This window comes from Zonotrichia leucophrys, unplaced genomic scaffold (assembly GCF_028769735.1).
Source record: "Zonotrichia leucophrys gambelii isolate GWCS_2022_RI unplaced genomic scaffold, RI_Zleu_2.0 Scaffold_372_50749, whole genome shotgun sequence".
Lineage (NCBI taxonomy): Eukaryota > Metazoa > Chordata > Aves > Passeriformes > Passerellidae > Zonotrichia > Zonotrichia leucophrys.
The window spans coordinates 32,725-50,749 of NW_026992577.1; the positions used below are offsets into that span (position 1 = coordinate 32,725).

Consider the following 18,025-nt stretch of genomic DNA (forward strand, 5'->3'; position numbering starts at 1 on the left):
AAAATTGCCGTAGCAATGCTTGTTTTCTTATCCCAAGAAAATATTTCGTCATTGCAATCTGTCGCATATTTTTCGATTGATTTTTTTCCTCTGTGCCTTTTCTCTCTTAGCATGTTCAAATCAGGTGCCAGCATTGAAATTTCCCCAATGCTGCATGGACCTCCCGTGGCATTAGCAGGAATGCCGTTCCAAATTCTGTCCCCGCAAATTAAAAACAAACCTCGTGGCAATTGCACTGGGACTTGGATCGATCCTTTGGTAGTTCTCTTTGTATATTTGCACCAAGCTGATGCATTCTTATAAAACTCATGAATGGGAGTTAAATCAATAGTTTTTGCCTCTGTGGCCTTCGGAACTTCAAACTGCATGCAGAATTCCATTGTCATGGACCCAAAAATCTCCAATTTCTGAGGTTCTGTAGAAGCCACAGGAAGTAGATGTGTCCAAGCACACAACTCTTTCACAGGATTTTCAATGACCTGTGAAATGTTAACTGCGGAATGCCCTGGAACTGGCCATTCGTCCACTGGCAATCCAACCATGCATGCAGAAAATGGTTTTCCTGGCCTCGAATGTGTCAGGCAAATACTATCTAGATTCGCTGCTTGAGCCAAAGTCTCCCATAGATTTTGCCTTGGCTGATTTACAGGTAAATCTTCTTCATTGCTTGCTGCAATGAATGAAAGGATGATGCACATAAGCATCATGATGCTCATTATTTCGCTCTTATACAGAAATCCCCAAAGTCCTTAGTTTCTTTTTATTTTTCTTCGGAATCGCTCTTTCCGGCCTGAGTCTCGACTTCTGTCTGAGTACTCGTCTCTTTGTTTCTTGGATCAGCGTTCTCGCGTTCTCGCGTCCGGAATGGCTTCACGTGCCGCGCCGACACCCACTTTAGACCTCGATCTGTGGAGATGCAAGCGAAACCCTTGCCCCAAGTGATTAGTCTGAAAGGACCCTCTATTTGTCCTGTCTCTGGGTTCCTGATCAAAACTAAAGGGTTTTCCCTTAGCTTTGCCTGTGTGCTGTTTAGAAAGTGTCTCACGATTGGTGGATTAGGTTCCGAGGATGAGCTATTTAGGAAATTCAACACATACAGTGCCTTATTTAATTTCATGTGAGGTGTTGCCTCTGGTTCACCCCTTCTCTGTCTGTCCAGAAGGGATTTCAGGGTGTGATGTGTTCTTTCAATGATCGCTTGACCTGTGGGTGAATGCGGAATACCAAACGTGTGTCTGACACCCTTTTTTTTCAGGAATTTGTCAAGCACCCTGCCTGTATACGTTGGACCATTATCTGTTTTTATCTCCTGAGGCACACCTAATGCTGCAAATGCTTGCAGAAAATGTCGGCAAGCATGGTCTGCTGTTTCCCCTGCATGTGCTGAAGCAAAGACTGCACCTGAGAATGTATCCACCGAAACATGAACATTTTTGAACCTCCCAAAAGATGGATATTTCGTGACATCAGCTTGCCACAACTGAAGACTTTGCAGCCCCCGCGGATTGATGGCTCCGGTGGAAGAAGGTGGCTGCACAAACTGACAGTCTGGGCAAGCACTAATGATCTCCCTCGCCTGACTCTTTGTGAGACGAAAGGACTCCATCAGCGCTTGCGCATTCTGATGAAAGAACGCATGACTTAACCTTGCTTGCTCAAAAATGTCCGGCAGTGTTTGCGAAATGGGCATTGTCAACCTGTCCGCTCGAGCATTTCCCTCCGCTAAAAATCCCGGAAGTGTCGTGTGCGCTCTAATGTGTGTGATAAAATACTCTCTTTCCCTGTCCTCTAGCAATGCTTTCAAGCTCGTCAGGTAGGAGTATAAAACCCCATTACTGACTTCTTTCAAGAGTGAACCTTCCAATCTCTTGACCACACCCGCAACATATGCAGAGTCTGTCACCAGATTGAGAGGTTGTTTGAACAACTGAAATGCTCGGACAACAGCTGCCAACTCCACAATTTGTGGAGAGCCCTGAACCTTCCTCACGTCAGATTCCCAATCCCCTGTCGTTGAGTCTCTCCACGTGATCACTGACTTGTGTGTCTTCCCTGAGCCATCCGTGAATACTGTGATTCCGTCCAAAGGTTCTTCACTTATCCTTGGTTTTGATTTATAACATATTTGCGATTGCAGTATTTTGTGTTGCGGAAAGTGGATTGTGCAAGTTCCCGGGAACGCCAACAATGCGATTAACAGGTCTTTCGATTGTTGCATCGCCCCATCGAAATAGTCTTGTTTCAAGGGTAACCTGATGATTGAGAATTCTCTTCCTGCCATTGTCAGCAACCTTGTTCTCACTTTTATGATGATCTGTGCTGCCATCTCCAAATCTGTAAGAATTGTTTTTGCGGGCCTGTGTGGTAGGAAAATCCACTCTATGATTATCAAAGAGTCCTTTTGCGACTCGTCCCATTGGAAGATCAAACCATGGAACTGTGTTTTCTTTCCCAGCACTGCCAACTGAAAAGGCAACATTGGAACAAATCGATGTGCCTGCCTTTTCTGTATTGCGTCTGCAACTTTCTCCAATTCCTTCTTCGCTTCTTGCGTGAGTGTCCTGGGAGACCGAATGTCTGTGTCTCCTCTCAAAAGATCGAGCAACGCTGGGATGTCGCTGTTTGTGATTCCCAAAACCGGCCTCATCCGGTTGATTTCTCCCAGAAGCTGTTGCAAATCGTGCAAATTGCTGATCTTGGTGCTGATCTCCATTTTTTGAGGTTTTATTGTTCTCTCTGAAATTTTCCACCCTAGATATTTCCAAGGTGCAACCTCTTGAATCTTCAAAATGCTGATTTCCAGACCTGCCTTTTGCACCTCTGCGATCACACAGTCACGAGCTTCTTGCAGCTCCTGTTGTGTTGATACTGCAATGAGCAAATCATCCATGTAATGAATGATCTTTACCTTTGGAAATTTCTTCCGTGCTGGTGCCAAAGCTCGTGCCACGTACCATTGACAGATCGTCGGAGAGTTTTTTCGACCCTGTGGAAGAACGACCCAATGGTACCGCTGCAGAGTCGTTTCCTTGTTGATACTCGGAACTGAAAAGGCGAATCTCGGAGCATCATCTGGATGGAGTGGGATACTGAAAAAACAATCCTTGAGGTCAATGACCACAAGCTGCCAATCTCTGGGAATCATCGAGACAGATGGAAGTCCCAATTGAAGCGGTCCCATGTCTTCTATGACTTCGTTGATCTTCCTGAGATCGTGTAACAATCTCCATTTGCCCGATAGTTTTTTCTTGATGACAAACACTGGAGAATTCCAAGGGCTGTCTGTTGGCTTGATGTGTCCCGCCTGCAATTGTTCTCGGACCAGGTTTCTCAAAGCACTCAACTTTTTCCGCTCAAGGGGCCACTGATCCACCCAAACTGGATCATCTCTTTTCCATGTCAGCTTCAGTGTGGCGAGTGCTGCAGTGACCCCTACTAAAAATCCACCTCGATCTTCGCACCCCATTGTGCCAAAAGGTCCCGACCCCAGACTGTGATCGACTTTTGGACAATAAAAGGACGAATGATCGCCGTCTTGTCTCCTGGTCCCGTGACCACGACAGTATTCTCACTTTGCAGACACAGAGATGCTCCCCCTATGCCTGAGAGAGAACCCAATGGCGCAACCAAGCTCCAACTGCGTGGCCAAAAGATGTATGATATCATTGTTACATCCGCCCCTGTATCGAGCATGCCACTGATCGCTATTGTTCCGTTCCCACATGTCAATTGGCATGTGAGCGTGGGTCGGTCTCGACCTATGTGTTTCACCCATGTTGCATGTACTTCAACATGTTCCTTCATAGGGAAACCTTCTTCGTCGAAGATTGACATGACCTCTCCAACTGCGTGTGGCGGCAGTCCAAAGGCTCTCGCAACCACAGTGTTTTCTGGTACAGTCAATGGTGGACGAAGTTGCCAATACTGTCAACTCTGTATTTTTGTCCGCTGAGATAACTGTTGGACAGACAATGAGTCCAAGAATACTGCACTTATCTTGTCCAATTATCAAGAAATCTTGCTTCTTATATGAGTCCCCGCGGATACCTGTTGGTATTTCTGCATGACTTTCGTCTAGAAAGCATACTAATTTTGAAGCTGCCAATGCGCACTGTGCCCCTGGTGGGAGGAGGTCTGGGTCACTGTGGAATCAGCTGAGGGTTTTGCTGAGGGCGTCTGCTTGTTGCTCACTGATGATTGCCCCGTCTGCTCTTGCAACACCGCCAGTACTTGTGTCTGAGCGCGCTGGTCCGTGCTGCGCCTCGCGTTTCCCAGATACTGTAACGGATTTCCATCCACGTCTGTCCGGGAATAGCATTCTTTCGCAGAGTGTCTTCCTCTTCCGCACCGTGCACAAACTGGCCTTTCCGCCTTCTGTACTGGCGCTGGCGTATGTGTTTGTGCACAATTCCTTTTCATGTGCCCAAGCTCCCCACATCTATAGCACTGTCTTCTTGGGGAATTGTTCTTTTTCTGCATCGTCGCAAGAACTTTGTTGATGTTCTCATTCTGTTGATGCAGTATTTTTTCCAGCATCTTTTCCAGTGTCTTGTCCTCTGTTTGCTTTTCTGAATGTCCCTTTAATTGATTCTCCCATTCCTCTCTCAATTCGTTCTTCACAATCGATGCGACATGCTGAGGTGTTCCCACCTTGCTGCATGCCTCCACCATCTCTGCCTGGCATGGCGCTAATCACCCATTGACAATCCGGGTTGGCATTGCCGAAAGCTAAGCTTTCCAAGAGAGGCCTCTTCGCTTCTTCTATCGTCACCTGTCGATCCACAGCTTGCGTGAGTCGATCGATGAACGACATGAATGGCTCTGTGGGACTTTGCTTGATGCAAGAGAACGGGACTTCTGGAGCTCCTGCTCGTGTGATTTGCATAATTGCCATCCTCGCTGCTTCCTTGATGTCACTTAACACTCTTCGTGGAAGCCGTGCTGCTTGTTCCCCTGGGTTGTCATCTGGAGGATCTCCTGCTAACTGCCCTTCTGTGAGGTTCGCGTTTGGTCCACCTTGATATCTGTTCCGTAATTCAGCAAGATATTTTCTCCACCTTTTTTCCCAGACAAGGCTTTGAGTGTCAGTAAGAATCATTGCCACAATACTTCGAATGTCATATGGTGTGAGATCATATGTAGCGAATGTCCCTCTTAGTAGCTGTTTGAAGTATTGTGAATTCAGCCCAAAAGTTTGAGCCGCCTTCCCTAAATCCTTGAGTATTTTATGACCCATCCTTTCCCACCTTGGGTTCTGTCCTTGGGCATCATATGCCACTGGCATTGTCAGATCTCCTGATCCCGGAAATAAATGCTTTTCCTTTGCCAATGCTTTTCTGATTCACTTCCAATCCATCGTCTTCACCGGCTCTTGAAATTCCTCTTCTTCAGGTTCCGTTGGAATTTGCATAAATAATGGTATTGTGGATGTCATTGGTGATTCATCACGTCTCATTCCTCGCCTTGAGGTTTTTGGCCTTGCTCCCAAATCCGAAAAGGAAGCTCGAGGATCCTGTTGATGTTTCTTTTTTGTTGTGTTGACTGAATGCAAGAAGCTCTTAGCTGCTTCCGCTGCTGACAACATTCCATCGGTAGGAACCCCTTCCGATGCTGTGATCCTTATGACATTTCCTTCTTGTAGCTGTTCTTCATCTGAGCTTTCATCATCCTCATGAAACCTTGAAGTCGATGGATAATCCCTTTGTTGGGTTGGCATTGTTTTCTTTAAAATGCTTTTCTTTTTATATAGTGTTGGGAAAAATTGCTGCATTGTTGCAGTCTCGCCACGAGATGGCGCTGTGGCTCCGCCGAACCGATCCGGCATAGCGTGCACTTCTGTCTTCCTGGCACCAGGTGGCGCTGTCACCGACCTCCCTGGCTCGGATGACGAAGCGTGCTCGACTGCTCCTCTTCCTGTCGGCGGCCATGCTGGCTGTCCCGTTTGAGACCGTGTTTGCTTGGCTTTTAATTCAGCTGAAATTGGGGTTTGCACACCAGAACGTCTCTCTTGAAGGGGTGAGTCTTGGACTCCGAGGGTTTTGACCAAGGGCACCAAGTCTGGAGAAGGCGGGGGGCCCCGGGATATGAACTCCCTGGCGTGGCCCCTCCTCGCCCGAGACGTTACAGGGGGTGTGGCCCGCTGCCGCCCGCGCTCTACTCTCTGCGCATGCGTGCTCTCCGAGCCGCTCCCTGTCTCTCCCGAACTACTTTCACTGTCTCCATCTTGTTCCACCCCTGAGATATCCCCCCCTCGGTCTGCCCCGACTCTGTCTCCTCCTCCTCCGACGCTGTGTGCAGCCCCCCTCCCGCCGGCACTCGTGCGCATTCCGCGATTCAGGCCGATCTGCGCACGGGGTCCAACGTCACAAATGCGCGCCTCCTACGTCTCCTCATGGCAGCCTTCTGGGGCTGTGCAAATCCCCCGATTTCGCTGCCTATGTCAGACGTCGCGGCGCTGGTTTGTGGCTCTCCCCCCAGGTTTTCGCGAATTTTGCCCGCCGCGCGCTTTTCCGTATCCCTGCCGGCCCCCGGGGCGGCTGCCCCCCCCCGGCCCTGAGCTGGGGAAAGCCGCACGAAAACACGTGTCCCTTGTTTTTTCTTCACCCGCGCTCCCCGCCTGCTCCGTTGCAGCCTGGCCGCGCCGCTCCGCCGCCGCCGCGCCGCGAGAAAGCGCCCCCCCCGATCCCTTCTGTCCTCCCTGCTCCCCCTCTTCTGCTCCTGAGTCCTCCATGCTCTCTGGAGTTTCCGGACGCTTTAGGGGTTTTCTAGGGTTTCTGGGTTTTGGGACCGGGGGTTTTTATATTATTTCCTGCCCTCTTTCCTCGAGAGCCCTTTCCTCCTGGCCTTTTAAGGCCAGAGCTAATTTTTTCGCGGAGCCTCGCTCCCCCCCTCTTTCTGAGGGTCCTCCAGATGTCTGCTGCATCTGTTGGTTTTCCTGGCATTTCGTTTGCATAGAAATACCTTCTAGCATTATTCTTGCTGGGGACAACAGCTTTAACACTGTCTCATCCTTTTTAGTGGCTAAGAAATATAAATGTCTGTTTATCTCCTGCCAAAACCCCACTTCGAATAGCAGGCACGTTTCTTCCAGTGGGTAGTTTAGCCTTGCCCATAGCAATAATTGTTTTAATTCTTTCTTTGGAATTCCTTCTGTGTATGCTTGTGTCACGCCTTGTAAGGCGGACAAAATTTCCCGTTGTTCCTTGGAAAGTGTGCCCCCCCATGTTCTTATTTCTGGGCCTTCTTACCAAATCTATCGTCAAGGCAGTCTGGAGGTCTCAGTCTCTGTCCAGCAGATCACGAGAGGTGGTCCCAGGGCGCCTTTCTGGTTCCGGTCCAGGCTGTTCTGCTACGAATTGTCTTCGGCAGAAGCTGAGAGATGGAATTCTCAGTGACTGCTGTTTTTTTCAGACTCTGTTGGCTTTTTTTTCTCCTCTTCTCTCTTTTTTTTTTCTTCTTTTCAGGCTTCTTTCCTCAGGAGTTATCAGTGCTCTCCTGGGACCTCGTCTAAGATCGGAGCTGTTCCCTTCGGTCTTCTGGTCTTCAGGGCTTTGAGGCTGCCCCCCCTGGGTATGATGTCCTAGCCTGCTCTATGATGTTACATAGACACCCAGTTGTGGGTGTCTATGTAACATCATAGAGCAGGCTAGGACATCACAGAAAAGACTGTGATATTACAGGGTGACTTTGCGACATTACCATCTTCTGTGACATTACAGCATTGCTGTATGATATCACAGGGTAACACCACAGAATTGGCTCTGTGACATCACAGGGGCTTTGTGACATAACAGGTGGCTGTGTGACATCCCAAGAGCTCTGTGAAATCATAGAGTTGGTTGTGTGACATCACAGGGGCTGTGTGACATCACTAATGGCTGTGTGACATCACAGGGGCCATGTGAGGTCACTGGGGAGGTCACTCTGCCACGGCCCCCCTCACAGTTCCCCCCAGAGCAGTCCAACCCTGCTCGTGCACAGCGGGGTCCCCTGTCCCCCCGGGTCCCCCCGTCCCCGGCCCCGCAGCCTCCCCCAGAGGATGTTCCACGAGATCGACCCCAGAGCCTGACACGGGGATGGGGGGCCGGGGCCCTGGGGGTGGCACAGGGGAACAGGGACCCCCTGGCAGTGTCCCCGTGTCCCCCAGGTCCAGAGCCTGGGCCAGGCCTCTTTCACCCTGGTACCAACGAGGCCTTGAGAGTGTTGAAAAAATCCCCGGCAAGGGATCAGCCGAAACCAGATTTAATATTAAGGGACAGCAGCACAAAATTCCTTGGCAGGAGTCACTCTGCTCCTGACTGGGCACTTCAGGCGCACCAAGGAAACAAAGCAATAACAAAACCAAACCAAATGCAGGCAATCAAACCAGAAATGAACTGAGGACTGCTCCTGGGCTTGTGTGTGACACAATGACAATGAGGCAAGGATAAAAGGAATATGGGCTAAAAGCTTAACAGAGCTCAAAATTAATAGGACTTAACTTACACCTTAACCTTAACTGGCACCTTCAACTTCACAATTTAGCAACAGCACAGTGCTTTAAGTATTTAACCTAACCTATAATTCTTGACTATGCAATTTAACAGAGGAATAGCAGCAATATTTAACTCAGCTTACAATTTATATTGAACATAAGAGCTTAGAAAAAGAACAACTCTTAGGAACATTTTACTTATCTTAGACCTCATGTTTTAACCTTTCCTAAAGGCCTGACTGACTGCTATCCAAGGCACTCAAACCCCTCAGAGAGCAGCATTTCTGCCACATTTCCCAGCACAGGCAGTCCTGTATGCACACAGACACAAAGAGTCAGTGCAAGGCACGTGTAAGAAATTCCTCTGAGGGCAGGAAATGCTCCCTGTGGATCCTTTGGCATCTCCCCAGCGGGCAAAGGGTTGAGCCTGGAGGAGTGGGGAGATCAGCCCAGGCTCCGTCGTTGTTGGGGATCCTCGAGTGCAGCAAACGGGAGAGTTCCTGGCTGGGAGAGGCCCCACTCAGAGGGAGTCACTGGCCCAGGAGATCTCTGAGGGCTCCTTTTGGAGCGCTGTTTGCAGGGCCCCAAGAGAGGGGCTTCAGTCCCAGCAATGGTTCATCCTGGCCACACTTGGCATCAGCAGCTTTCTTTGGCAGTGTGAGAACAGGGATGTTGCACCACTGAGGGAACAAAAACAGTTCCCAGGGCTGCTGCTAAAGAACCAGGAGCTCGTTGGGCAGCAGCAGTGCCTGGAGCAGACAGTGTTTGTGATGAGCTGCAGAGGAGCTGAGCCCAGGGGCTGTTGGCCAAGGTCAAGGCCCAAGGAGCATTTCTCAGCTGGGAGGGCGGCCTGAGAAGGGGAGGGGGGAATGCAGCAGGACAGCCTGAGAAGGGGAGGGGAGAATGCAGCAGCACAAGGCCCGTGGAACCAAGGGACCATTGTGACACTGTGGGGCCTTGTGACACCAAGGGACCATTTTGACACCAAGGGGCCCTGTGAGACTAAGGGACCATTGTGATACTGTGGGGCCCTGTGACACCAAGAGACCATTGTGACACTGTGGGGCCTCATGGAATCATGGTGAGCACTGTGACATTGCTGGGCCTCATGGAACCAAGGGGACCATATTGACGCTGTGTGGCTCCATGGAATGTAGGGATCATTGTGACACTGAGAGTCTCCATCAAACCAAGAGACCACTGTGACACCATGGGGCCTCATGGAAACATGGAGACCATTGTGACACTTTGGGGTGTCATGGAACCAAGGGACCATTGTGACACTACAAGACTCCATAGAGCCAAAGGTCCATCGTGACATTGCAAGGCCTCATGGAACCACGCAGACACCATTAAGAGACTTCACAGCCTCATGGAACCAAACATCCATTGTGACATTGCAGGGCCTGATATCATCAGTGGTCCATTGTGACACTGTGGAACCAAAGAAGACCATTGTGACACTGCAAACCCCAGTGTCCAAAAGTCCATTGTGACATCGCAGGGCTCATGGAACAGAGGAGTCACCTGACATTGTGGAGGCCTGGGGAATCACGGAGACCATTGTGACACTGCAAGGTCTCATGGAATCATCTGGACAATTGTGACACTGCAGAGCCTTCTGGAACTCAGGGACCATTGTGACACTGTGGGACCGCGTTGAACCAAGGGTCCGTTGTAACACTACAGGACTTCTGGTATTCAAGGGACCATTGTGACACCGTGGGACTCTATGGAAACAAATCATCATTTTGGCACTGTGGGGCCTCATGAATCCATTTTGGCTCTATGGGGCCCCACAAAACCAAGGGAACACAGAGCAGGTCTGGCTGGTTTGGCCTCCCATGGGCCACCTGACTGGTCCAGCTGACCTTGGCATGTTGAGAGTCTCTTCTCTTCTGCTGCTGAAAAACTGGGATTCTATGCTTTTTTTTCCATGGAAAAGAGCTCTCCTCCTCCTCCAGGCACCCATAGCCAAAACTGGGATTTCACTTCCAAACTTCCTTATATCCAGAGATTGTTCCCATAGGAATAAGTCCAGGACAAGTCTGGCTGGCAATGGTTTCACAAGGGTCACCTCTCATCGGTCCTCGAAGAACTGGGGAAGGCTGCAAGCTTTCCTTCCTATGGGAAAGAACTGTCCTGCTTCTCCAGGCACTCATGGCCAAGACTGGGCTTCCACCTCCAAAATTCCCCATGTCCAAAGACTGCTCCCAGACAAAATCTTCCATTCATGACAAGTCTGGCTGGCCTTGGCCTAGTGAGGCTCTCACCTGCCTTCCAAACACTGGGGCTCAATGCTATGGAATAGAACTGCCCTTCTCATCCACGTGCTCATGGCCAGAATTGGGATTTCAACCTCCAACATTGTCCATTGTGAAAGACTGGAGGAGATTTTTGGCTGAAAACATTTCATGTGAGAGGGAGGAAGGGGCAGTTCCAGCTCTGCCCTGCCCTTTAACCCCAGCCCTGCCCTGCCCTGGAACCCCAATTTCCCCGGAGCCTCTATCCCAGCCCAGCAGTGGCTGCCAGTCCCTGGCACAGCACAGGCAATGCTCCACAGCCACCTCTGCAGCCCCAGCCCAGCTCCTGAGGGACCAAATGAGCCCAAGGCCCACCTGGGGGGAAGGGCCCAGGATGACCAAGGGGAATTGAAGGCTGACCACAAGGCAAGCACACATCTTGACCCTACCTTTTCTTGGAATTTCCATCTGAACAGTGCTGGAATCCAAGAGTTGGTAGCTGTGTGTGTCCCCCTCTGTATGTTTTTTGTGTTTTTCTCCTTCTGTGCCTTCTTTTTCTGTTTCTGTGTTCCTGTAAATTTTGATTACCATTAAATTGAACAGGCTTAGAGTTTTTGAAGTTGAATGGGCCAAGTCAATGTTTTGAGAAGTGTTTTTTTGTTGACTGAATGTCAGTTGTAGTTTGACATGAAAATAATTTTAAAAAGTAATACAAAACTTTTTGTGTAATGGACAATCTGTTAGACCACTAAGATACTGAACACACTTCTGTGAAACACAAATGTTAAAGATGAAAAAACCCAGGAATCTCCTCTTTCTTTTCCAGTCAACAAAGAAGCAGTGGGCCCTGGTCCCAGCCCCCATCTCAACCAAACCAAACCAAACCAAACCAAACCAAGCAACCTTGTCATGGACTGAGCCCCTTCCTCCCTCCCCAGGCTGCCGCCTCCCCATCGGCCCCATTCAAACCAAACCAAACCCCAACAACTACCAAACAGGAAAACAAGAGAGGCTACAAAACCCCAACCAGAACAAAGCCAGCCACAGCTATTAAAATCTTACCATCAAGTCCCCTTCCCCCAACACAACTAAAACTAAAAACTCCTACAACCTACAACCAATACAAAACAACCGTACAAGTAAAATTAAACACAAAACCCACTAAAACAAACCATAAAACCAATCCTAACAAAAGCCAACCACAAATCTCACCACACGTTACTGGCAGGTCAGGTGTTAATCCTTTCAATACTTCAATCCTCCCTCAAGTAAAAGAAAAATCAAAATATAAGCATATAAAAAAAATTAAATTATCAAAGACAGTAAAGAGGAAATTAAATCCCAAATAAAAAAGAAGAAAAAAAACCTTAATATTTAAACTAAAATCCTCTTATAAACTATAAAGAAAAAAATCTTTTTCATTATAAAACATATAACTATTAAAAATATTCAAATTAATATCAAACAAAAAACCTCCATACTAAAATAAACAAATGTAAAATAACTGCAATTTCATCAAAATTTAAACAGGAAAAAAAGAGTAATACTGTATCCCCAAGAGAAGATCTGTATTTCCAGAAATAAAAATTATTTCAAATGTAAATTATTAAATTTTTTACCTTTAAAGAACTCATCTTTAAAACAATATCCCATAAAGTGACACGACCCATCAACAAGCTGTAAAAAAGTTTGTAGCAATAAATACAGCTTCATAATAATAAAGTTCTCCAGACAACTGTTATCCAGGACAAAATTAATAACCACAAAAAACTTTTTTTTTAATCTTGTAAAAAAATCTCCATAACTTTAACATAGTAAACTAACATGCAATTTTTAGTTTCTTTACATTGTCAGTAAGAAAAAGTTGTAAAGAAGAAAAAGTGTTCTAAAGAGTTTATTTTTATTCTTACTGCCTTTTTTCTTTTATTTACCTTTAATAAATATTTTTTTGTATACCCTATTAAAAATTTACACCTACTTTACCTTTCTCGCAATCCTATCTCACAACAAAATATATACATAAATAATCAACTGTCATAAAAACCTGCCACTCTCATCAATACATTAACTAAGAAGTCTCAAGATTAGAAAAATCTGAAATTAACAAATCAAAACCACTACAATGTCATCATTAAACCTTTTGCCAAAGTTTCCCGGATTTTCTAAAATTGCCAGTAAGGCTGTTTTGCTGTTTTGAGCTCCTGAGAATCTCCAGTTCATATTTCTCCTGGGAGTCCAACTCAGAGCACACAAACAATTGTAATTCCTTTTAAATGTTTCCTTGAGAGAGTTTTTTAGTGGATGGCAGTCAGGGCTTGCCTGTCCTGCTTGGCCCAGCCCAGGCAGGGCTTTCCCAGCCACATTCCCCACTCCATTTCCCAGCTGCAGCCGCTGGTGCCTCTGAGTTGTGCTGCCCCAGCCCCAGGGACGCTCTCCTTGTCTGCCCATTCCCCCACGGTCTCTGGGCAGGGATGGCCTCAGTGGGGGCTGCTGACATCCTCAGACACTTGGAGGCTGCTGCTGAATTTTCCTGCTCCAGAGGCTTGTTCAGCCTTCAGCTCTTGAGTGCAGGAATTCAGTGTCCCAGGGCTCATTAACATTCAGAACAACTTAACAAGCCAAGCCTCTTGGGATAATTTGACTTCAGTTTCTAAATATTGTGTGGTTAATAAGAGAGATTTCAGAAGTGCATTCAACTGAATATGATCTATTTTAAAAGACAGTGAGAAAAGATTTTTTAGGTCCTGTTTAGGTTTTTCTTGTTTCCTCTGTAAATAGCAATCTCCAATTGACACTGAATCCATGTACCTCCTCATGCAGTTGGAATAGATATGAAAATCAAGACCCTTCATGACTGATAATCAATCAGACTCAGTCCATGCTCCCACCCCATCATTTCCCCCATCCAAGGCCTGGCACTCAGAGCAGCCTTGTGCAATTCTGAGCTCCCTCCAGCCCAGGCTGCACCTGCAGCTTTCAGCTCCTTGGCTCCAACTCCCACCTGCTTTCCTTGGGGAAGGAACTGCCCGAGACACAGAGGGGTGTTCATTTCTTCTCAACCAGCAAAGGCAAGGGAAGGCTCAGCTCCATCAAATGCAAAAGTTATTCTGCTTCCTGGCTGTGCCCTGCCCCTGATCCCCACAGCCTGTCCTGTTTCCTGCATCCCTCCTTTGCCAGGCTCTTTCTGGGACAAGGGAGCTCTGCTCTGGCTATGGAAGGAGGTGCAAGTGCCACCACTGGAGTGGGAACCACCACTCATCGGGTTTTTGTCCTTTGGGGGGGTCAGGAACTGGTGAGACTCAGAGGCACAGGAAGTTTCTCTTCATAGCTAACAGACCACAGTTGAACAGGACACAATCTAGTTACAATCTCACTCTTCCCTGAGCTGTGTGCAATGTCCCAGCAGTGTCTGATGAGTCCAGCATCCACAAGTTATTTCCATATTAGAATTAATTTTAGGCAAATGTGGTTCTGCAATAGATACAAACACAATTAAGTTCTTGTATCAGGATGCTTGTCAAAGGAAGGGAACCAGGACACCAGTTGGTTCATCACAGGCCCTTCAGGTCCGTCCGGTCCCGGTCCCGGTCCCTCAGGTCCTTCTGGTCCAGTTTACTGAAGAAAGTATCAAACACTTATACAGCAAATAATAAGCTTATGAATATTCTGTAAGCCAAACAATCTATTGGTTAAACTGTAGCATTAACTCATCCTCATTCCTTAGGGGTTACACTCTCTTTTCTCATGCCTATTTCACTGTTTGTTATTATACCACAGCTAGGCCCAAGGACACTGTTATCAGCACAGGTGCAGGACTTGGAATTAGCCGCAGTTTTGTACTTTTCCAGTCCTTAGCAGCTAAATTCCCAACATCTCCCCTGTTTTTATTTTTTAAAAAAAAAGTTCTATGGGCTGTGTTACATTTTTTACAACACAAAAATAGACAATTTTAATAACTAAACAATATTTTTAGCTAGTAAGGTTCTTTTCTTATAAGGGATTTAAGCTAGGAAAACAAACTAAAAAGGTTATCACTAATTATAAAACATGCTATACAACCAATAAAAAAAAAATTTCAATGTGCTACAAAGCTCAAACAAAACTCAGGTGTGCTAATATAATTCATAAAAATAAGCTAAAGAAAGTTTGCTGTCTATTCTCAAACAGTATATATATTTTAAACAAAAACAACTCTACTCACAAATACTTCTAATTGTTTCTTTTAACTAGAATCTCTCTAAATGTTCACAACAACACTTTACACACAGGTCATAAAATAAATGCCTATCATAAAAGCATAAATCTATCTAACATCACTTAAACTAAATAATATTAGACTTAAAATACTTAAAATATTTAAACTTAATAAAATTTAACATTACTTAAGCTTAATTTTAACAAAATCAGCTGATTTAAATTCTACATAACCTACACTTAATATAATTTTAATATTAACAAAAAACTTTTGGTCAACAAAAGTTTGTTTGTCTGTAATCATAATAGAAAGCAAGTGATATCTCAAAATGAATATCAGATGCTGTATGTTTTTGTTAATCACATGCTTTTTTTTTTTAAACCATGCTTTTATTAACTAAAATTTGAAATTATTAATTATTTCAATTTTTTTAATTTCATATTTTTATTATTATATTATTATTATTCACTTTATTTTATTATTATCATTCATTTTATTATTTATCATTATTTCATTTTATTATTCATCATTATTTTATCTGATTATTTATTTCATATTTTATTATTATACATTTTATTATTTATCATTGTTATATTATATTATATTATATTATATTATATTATATTATATTATATTATATTATATTATATTATATTATTTATTTCATATGTTATTATTTATTTATTTTTATTTTTATGATTCATTTATTATTTACTTAAAATCTTATTATTTATCATTATTATATTATATTATATTATATTATATTATATTATATTATATTATTTATTTAATATTTTATTTTTATTTTTTATTAATATTAATTTTTTATTTAATATTTTATTATTTTTTTTTATATCACTATTATGCCTTCTAAAGTGGCTTTGAAGTAGGAAGCACCACTTTTAAAAAAAAAACATTTCCTTTGGATTCAGCGAAAGGAAACAATTCTTATTTAAAAATAATTATATCACAATTCTATAAAATGCCTCTTTGAGGAAATACATCAACAGATGTTTTCCTTGTGTAAAATAGACATTTCTTAGCTCAAGTCTTTGAGACACAATATACTACTTAGAGTTTGTGTTCATGCATTACCTTCTATATTAGTAATTCAATAAAACTTCTAATCTATCCTAGGGAACAACAAAGCTATATTGCATACCCCTGGAATAAAACACTGTTTAAGGTAGAGCTGTAAAAAAAAATTCTTCTAAATTCAGTGCTCGCCTCCACATCTATCACATCTAAACAAAGCTTAAAAAGTATAAAAAATACACTTATTACATTTCATTTCTACAACCACTTTAACCTGTTTTTAACATTTTTAAATTTCCCAAAACACAACTTCGGAGTCCGATGCTCCACCGACCAAATCACCCTGGGCTTCCGATGTCTAAAGTCTGTTAGGAAGAACAAAAGTCCCTTTTAACACTTAGGTGAGAAACGTCCTGATGTCCTTTGATGTCGCTTGTTTATTTTCTAAAACTAAAGCTTTTGCCGGCTGTGGGGCAGAGGGAGAAGCTCTCCCGCTGGAACAAGCACTCCGGTCCCGCGGCGCCTGTGTCGGAGTGGGCGACACCCCCGCGCCGGGCTCGGCTCGGCGCGGCGCGGCTCCCCCCGCTCTCGGCCTCCACGGCTGCTGGGCTCCCCACGCAGCTCCCGCGGTGGCTGGCTCGGCTTCCGCTGCGGCCCGCCGCGGCTGCGCTACCGCCGCTGTGCCCGTGCCGAGTTTGGAGTAGGACAGCTCAGCAGGCGTCCCGAACCGCGGCTGCTGCCTTGCACTCAGAAATATGCTGAGGCAGTGTGTGGTGCATTACTTGCCATGGCTGGCTCAGTTTCTTTGCTGTTCTATTATCTTCTAACACTGCTTCCCACAGTAAATCTCTAGATTTTTTCCGTTCTGAGAGTTCATAGACTGTATGAGGGTTAAGGAAAGTTTCTTCAGCGTATCCGTAGGCTAATAACAAATTTATCCCCTTTATCTCTCGCCATTTTAGATACGCAGCTAATAACTTATATGCTGCTTGCCTTTTTCATACCTCTTTTTATTTTTCGTGAGTGCTCTTGCAGCTTTCCAGGCTCCGGCAGCACGTAATGGCTCGAGTCACCGATGTGAACCCCAAGGATGCTTCAAAGATCCGGCACCGTCTCCGCTGCGAAAGAGACCCAGCTCCAACTTCCTGGACCATGGCTGTCTCCCCCCTTTTTTTTTTATCGAGACGAGGGGGGTCAGCGTTCAGGGTCACCCTTATGTCGAAGGAAGGGGCCCAAAAGGACACCATTTGGTTCACCCACGGGGCCCTTCGGGCCCCTTTTTATTAAAGAAAGTATCAAACACTTATACAGCAAATAATAAGCTTATAATTTTCTGTAAACCAAGCAACTTTTGGGTTTAAAAACTTTACATTAACTCATCCCATTCCTTAGGGGTTAAAACTCTCTTTTCTCATGCCTCTTTCACTGTTTGTTATTATACCACAGCTGGGCCCAAAAGGACACTTTTATCAGCACAGGGGGCAGGACTTGGAATTAGCCATATTTTTGTACTTTTCCAGTCTCTAGCACCCAAAATTTCCCCAAAAGATGCTCATCCTGGAGTGGATGCAAAACAGCTCAAACAATTCCTGATTTGAAATGTGTCTGTGGTGGATGGAGAAAGGGAAATCCCGGCTCTTTTGATATTGAGGAAATGCTAAAACCGCCTGATCATTTCATCTCACCTTCCCCGGCTGATCTACCCTCTTTCCCCTTCCACCCACTGGCTTTTTTTCTCCCCCAGCCCCCGGGGAAGGCCTGGCTCTGTGTTCTCCTTCCCCCCCTCACTGGCACTTTCCCCTGGGATGAGGGGCCCCCCACCTTCCCTGCCCCCGGGCTGGGCCACCCACTCCCTCACCTCTGCTCACAGCCCAAGGGCCCAAACCCCACCTTGGAGGGGCCCCTTCCCCGACCCTGCTCCAGCTTTCCAGACATCTTTCCTGCCCGGGGAACCCAAACCAAAGGGCCCCAGTGACCTGGATAATCCCCCTCCTTGATGTCCTGGTCACACAGCCCTGGCCCCTTTTCCCCTGTCAGGCTCTGGGGGGGGTCCTGTAACATCCTTTTTGGGGGAGGCTG

General features: G+C 45.7%; 1 pseudogene; it reads left to right on the forward strand.

The window, feature by feature from the left end:
- LOC135441610 (olfactory receptor 14J1-like) overlaps positions 1–17,104 on the forward strand; it is a 28,193-nt pseudogene extending 11,089 nt beyond the window's left edge.
- Positions 17,105–18,025: the final 921 nt, after the last annotated feature.